Source organism: Dipodomys spectabilis, unplaced genomic scaffold (assembly GCF_019054845.1).
Source record: "Dipodomys spectabilis isolate Male_0828 unplaced genomic scaffold, ASM1905484v1 ptg000046l, whole genome shotgun sequence".
Classification (NCBI taxonomy): domain Eukaryota; kingdom Metazoa; phylum Chordata; class Mammalia; order Rodentia; family Heteromyidae; genus Dipodomys; species Dipodomys spectabilis.
Window position 1 is genome coordinate 6154651 of NW_024870723.1, and position 6581 is coordinate 6161231.

Consider the following 6581-nt stretch of genomic DNA (forward strand, 5'->3'; position numbering starts at 1 on the left):
TTCTTCTAGATTTTCCAGTTCATTTGTATATGAGTTTCCAAAGTATTTTCTTAGGATCATTTGGATTTTATTAGTATTTATTGTGATAATCCCTTTTACATCTCTAATTTTATTGATTCGAGTCTCTTCTTTTGGTTAAGTTAGCTGCCTGTGATTTATGTACTTTTTTTTTTTTTTTGGTCGGTTGTGGGGCTTGAACTCTTAGCCTGGGTGCTGTCCCTGCACTCTTCAGCTAAGGTGAGCACTCTACCACTTGAGCCACAGTGCCACTTCTGGTTTTCTAGAGGTTTATTGGAGGTAAGAGTCTCACGGACTTTCCTGCCCAGGCTGGCTTTGAGCCGTGATCCTCAGATCTCAGCCTCCTGAGTAGCTAGGATTACAGGCATGAGCCACTGGCACCCAGCTTGTACTTTTTTGTTTGTTTTTGTTTTTTTCTATGATGGGACTTGAACTCTGGGCCTGGGAGCTGTCCCTCAGCTCTTCAGCTCAAGGCTAGCATTCTACCACTTGAGCCACAGTACCACTTCCAGTTTTCTCTGGTTTATTGGAGAAAAGAATCTCATGGAGTTTTCTGGCTGGCTTTGAACTGCAATTCTCAGATCTCAGCCTCCTGAGTATCTAGGATTATAAGTGTGAGCTACCAGCGCCAGGCTATACTTTTAAACCAATTTTTTTGTATATTTTTTGTATAGTTTTAAAATCTCTATTTCGTTGATTTATGACAAGTCTTTATTGTTTATTTCAGTCTTCTAATTTTGGGTTTGGCTTGTTTTTTTTTCTAAAAGCTTGAGGAGTTCATAAAGCTATTTATTTGGTATCTCTCTTATCTAAGCATTCATAGCTATAAAATTTCTATCATTACTTTGTTGTATCCCCAAAGGTCTTGAGGTTGTGTTCTCCTTTTCATTCGCTCCTAGGGACTTCTAAATCTCTTCCCCTTATTTCCTCAATGACTAGCTAGTCATTTAATAATGGATTGGTTTGTCTCCATGTGTCCGAATATTCTCTGTAGTATCTTTTGCTGTTGAGTGCTAGTTTAATACTACTATGAACTGATAGAACACAGGGAGTTACTTCAAATTTTCTTATATTTGCTAAGACTTGTTTTATGTCCTAAAATACGATCTTTTTTGGAGAAAGTTCTATGAGCTGCTGAGAAGAATGTGTGTTGTGCAGCAGCTGGGTGAAATGCTCAGTAGATGTCTGTTAATGGCATTTGGTCTATAGTGTCATTTAGTTCTGAGATTATATTTTCTGTTTGGATTATCTATCTATTATTGTGCTAAGATCTACCAGGACTTGAAGGCTAGCATTGTTAATGGACTTAGCCATTCTACTATTTTGGCATGTATATGCAACAACAACTGTAGTTTCCTTTTTTGTTGTTGTTGTTATAATTTTTATTTTTTATTGTTATAAAGGGATGTATAGAGAGGTGACAGTTACATAAGTCAATTAATGAGTACATTTCTTCCTCCCAACCCCATTAGAATAGTTTTGTCTTTATGTTCATATGGATCTTTTAAAAAAATCCATTTATTTTTCATAGCAACAGTTTATGACTTCTTTTTAAAAATTTTAAAATAGTTCTTAGAAAGCTGATATATGAAAGAGTACATTTCTTTTGTGTGTGTGTTTTAATTATGGTAACATGTACTTCGTTTCCTTTTTTAAATTTTATTTTATTGTAAGGATGCTGTACAGAGGAGTTACAGTTATATAAGTAAGGTAATGAGTACATTTCTTGTCGAATGAACATTGTTATGCTCTCCTTTGGTTTTTTCCTACTGTCTCTTCCCTATCCCCTCCCCCCCCCCCCCCCGCCCCCCGCCAAAGTTGTAAAGATCATTTCCAACATAGTGTCTTGTGAGTATCATTGTTGCAGTGGGTCATCCTGTGTCCTTGTTTGGACATTTTGTTATTCCCCTTCCCCTCCCCAAATTAGATAAAAGTATATACAAGATTCAGGGTACCAAAATCAAATACAGTCACAACGGGAGATATACCATAGGAGGAAGAACATCGCCCCATTTGTTAGGAAATGGAAAGACTTGGAAAAAATCATATTAAGTGAACGTAAGCCAGACCCAAAGAAATTAGGTCCTATGGTGTCCTTTATTTGCAATAACTAGTATACGTTTAGGATACTCTTATCAGATGAGCAGAAAAGCTCAAAAACTATGTACGTATGACCATATAAGATGATGCTAAGCAAAATGAACCACAAGATATGGACACAAGAAGTTTTTCTTCGTTGTTGTTGTTGTTTAACGTACTATGTGATTTTTTTGGTTTCTTTTGAAAGAGTACATTTCCTTTTGGACAATATCATTCCTTCCCTTGTTCTCTCACAGTTTTCCCTCCTGTCTCTACCCACAAGTTGTATAGTTCATTTTCAGCATAGTGTCTGGTGAGTGCTACTGCTGCATTTGTTCACCCTTTGTGCCTCCATTTCTGTGTGTTTATAAGGGATTTGGAGATTCAGGGGCTGCACACACACTGCTCCTTCTTCTATCTACCTCCTTCCAAATTGCTTGCTTGCTCTCATCTTGTTTAGAATTCTTTCCTAGGACTGGAGATATAGCTTAGGGGTAGAACCCTTGCCTAGCATGTGTGAGGTCCTAGGTTCAATCCTCGACACAGCAAGAAAAAAAAAAGAGAGAGAATACTTTCCAAATATAAACACCCCCAGCGAAGGCCTACAGGAGACCTGGCAACCACCCAAAGTGGAGGGCAGGACTCCTAGCTCCAGGCTGTGAGGTGTGAGGCCTTTGGAGGATGACTCAGGCTAGCTGTCTTGCTTTCCAGACCCAGCTCAGCCTCCTTCTAGCTTGCACGTTGATCTCATCATCCCCAAACATGCGGATTATGATCGTTTACTTGTTAAAGACTGGTTAGAAGCTTGCTCACAGGCCCTGAGAGGCACCAGAGCTGTGGAATCAGGCTCTCCTGAGACCCTCATTTGCAGGGAGATGGCAGTTGAGGCTGGCTCACACCCAGCAAGCCTCAGAGCCAGCTGTGCTGAGGCAGCATGTGCTAAAAATAACCACCGTGTCTTGCAGGGATACAGGCAGCGGAGGCAGATGGGAGTAGGGAAAGAAAAGGCGGGTTCCTCATCCACCACCAGGACTCCCCACCTTTAACATGTGTGCCTGCAGGTGGAGGGGAATTCTCCCATCCCCAAACTCCAACAGACTTTGGCTGCAGACTCTGTGGGGAAGGCAGGGCCTGCTTCCTCCAGCCAAGTGCATGGAAAAGCCCTCTAGTGCTGTCCAGTGGCAATATAATGTGAGTTACAGATGAGGTTGAAATTCTCTAGGAAGCCACGTTAAATATGTATTCAATATGCATTATTGAATCTATCTACAATTTTATTGTTTCATGAAATAAATTATCCTTTATTACGTACATATACAATATTATCTATCTATCTATCTATCCTCTTCCAAACCTGCAATATGTTTTAGATTGACAGCACAATCTTAATTTGGTCCAGGCACAGTTTAGGAGTTGAGTCAGCTTCATGCGGCTGTTCTATCACATGACCACAAGCTTAGTGGCTCAAAACAGCCTCCAATTCTGGAGGCTGAAATGACATGGACGGGGTAAAATTTGGGTGTTTTCCAGCCTGTGTTCCTTCTGGAAGGTCTAACCGAGAGCTTGTTCCTTGTCCTTTCCAGCCTGCGGTCTGTGGCTCATGGACTCTTCCTCCATCTTCAAATGCAGCTTTGATTGCTACCTCACTCTGTTTCTGTTGCTTCTTTGCCTTTTCTGCATTGGGCTCTTCTGATTCTGACAGAACAAGAGCTGGGACTAGATTATTGGTCTCTAACACACATTCATGATAAATGCCAGGGTAAGGCTTGAGGTCATGATCTCAAATGACCTGCCTCCTGACCTGAGGAACACAGATCATGGATTGTGATCAAGGAGGCTGTCATGTGGGACTGTGAGGGTTTGTCAGGCCAGACTCTTTGCTTCCCAAGAAGCAGGGGCCCAGCTTGAGCAAAGACACTACCACAGTTCCCACTGGAAGAGCCACCCCCAGTCAAGGCTCTTTGTATCCAGAATCTGACACGATCAGTGCTTGAGGCCTGTAACTAGCACCAACACCTTGTTCACTGTGTAGAGATCAAGAAACAGCAAGCCACTGGCTAATGTCATACAGAAGAGGATGGGATCTCTGGCAATCGATGACCTTGGGGGTGACCTTAGCATCCCCACTGACAGAAGCTGTTTCCCCAAAGTCGCAGACTTTTATGCAGCCAGTGGCCCTGTATAGAACTTGTATCTCCTCTGAGCTCTTCTTCTTCTTCTTTTTTTTACCTGTGCAAAAGATTAGAGTTCCTGTTGCTGGAGGAATTGATCTCACTGCCCTGGGAAGTTGAGAGCAGATGGTAGGGAAAGAGAGTGGCTCAGCTGATGTCATCTTCATCTGAGAGGCCAAACTATGGATCCTACCTGGTGACCTTTCCCAGGGTCTGCCCAGCTCTGGATGGTGACAGGTCACTGCCTGTGCAGTGGTTAGTTGGGACAATTCTAATGATAGTACCATTGCAGAGCCTAGATTCTCCAAGGAGAAAAATGCCTTGAAATGAGTGGGAGTCAAGGAAAGGACCCAACAGAGGAGTCTGCCATTGGTTCTGGTGATTTGTGACATTCAGATTTATTTCTCTGGAGTCATCCCCAAGCCCCATCTGTGCCACACGAACGTGCTTTGTGTCAACACACATGCATCCCAGATGCTGAGGTAGCAAATGAGATCCAGGTCCTGGCAAAGCGTTGCTGGCCCAGCAGCAGCTCCCCTGACTTCATCCATCCTGCCCCTTTTCTGGGTTGTCATCACTCCCACCCAAGTTGCTCCTGGGGGCAAAGCACTGCAGACGGAAGGTGCCTCCCCTGGAGAGGGAAGACGGAGGGCTGGCAGCTGGCCCAGGACACATGTCACGTCACTTTCATGGATCTCTGTCTCTTTTTCTCTGCCTCTCTCTGCCTCTGTCTCTGTCTCTGTCTCTCTCTCTCTCTCTGTCTCCCTCTGTCTCTCTCTGTCTCTCTCGGGTACAACTGTAGAGCTTCTGGTTATGGAAGCAGAAACCTGCCTATTGGCTATGTGACCTGGGGAAAATTACCTGACCTCTCTGAATTGGTTTCTTCATCTATCAAATAAGGAAAACAGATACTCAGTGTGATACTTAAGAGAAGTATGTTAAATGATGCTAATAAATGACACCAATAAGTGAGAGCTGTTATCATTTTGTGATGGCTTTTTAAAAATTAATTTTTGTCTGTGCAGAACTCAAAGTAGATCTTTTTTTTTGGGGGGGGGGTCTGGTCATGGGGCCTGAAACTCTGGGCCTGGGCGCTGTCCCTCAGCTCTTCAGCTCAAGGCTAGCACTCTACCACTTGAGCCACAGTGGCACTTCCGGCCTTTTCTGCTTATGTGGTGCTGAGGAATCAAACCCAGGGCCTCATGCATGCAAGGCAAGTGCTCTACCACTGAGCCACCTTCCCAGCCCTCAAAGTGGATCTTATACATCATGGCTATGCCTCTTGTACTTTCCTCGCATGTGCTGGCTCATCACTCACCAGACCTTGACTTGGTTGGAACCTAGCCTAGGCTGATCTTACTTAATTCCTGTCTCTTGGCCCATATGTAAGCTTGGATAAGTGATTGTTTTTTTCCTTGGAGGTACTGAGCTTGAACTCAGGTCTTTGTGCTTCTTGGGCAGGTGTTGTACCATTTGAGCCACATTTCTAGTCCCTTTGCCTCTGGTTCTTTTTGAAATAGTGTCTTTTGTCTAGGCTAGCCCAGGCTACAATCTTAGTTCCATTTCCTGCTGTGGCACAGATGACAGGTATGTACCACCATGCTCAGCTATTGGCTGAAAAAGAGTCTCTTGAACTTTTTGCCTAGACTGGCATGGACCTGCAAAACTCCGAATCTTAGCCTCTGGAGTAGCTAGAATGACTGCTGACATGAGCCACTAGTGCCTGATTCTTGGATGAGAGACAAATCCTGCCATGGCAGGTAGGCGGCAGTGCTGTGCTCCCTTTCTCTCTCCCTCCCTCACCCTCCCTCCCCCCCCCCCCCCCCCCTCCCCGTGACTCTCCTGTGTCTTGTGTGGTCATAGAACCCAATGTGGGAGGCAGATGTGGATTGCCCCATTATAGAGAAGAGGAAACAGAGACGAAGAAGAAATGTTTTGATCTTGCGATCAGAGGGGATGCTCTTGCCAGTAGGGTGACCTCTCATGTCCCTTGCAAAACTGTGGCACTGCCTTGAACCCAACAATGGCTTTCATTCTCAGTCATGGCTCAAGACAACCAACTCACACCACCACACATCATGAAAACTTAAAAAGAGCTAGGTACCAGTGGCTCATGCCTGTAATCCCAGCTACCCAGGAAGCTGAGATCTGAGGATCACAAGTTCAAAGTTGGCCTGGGCAGGAAAGTCCATGAGATCTTATCTCCAATTAACCACCAAAAGCCAGAAGTGGAGCTGTGACTCAAGTGGTAGAGCACTAGCCTTGAGCACAAAAAAAGCTCAGGGACAACACTCAAGCTGTGAATTCAAGCCC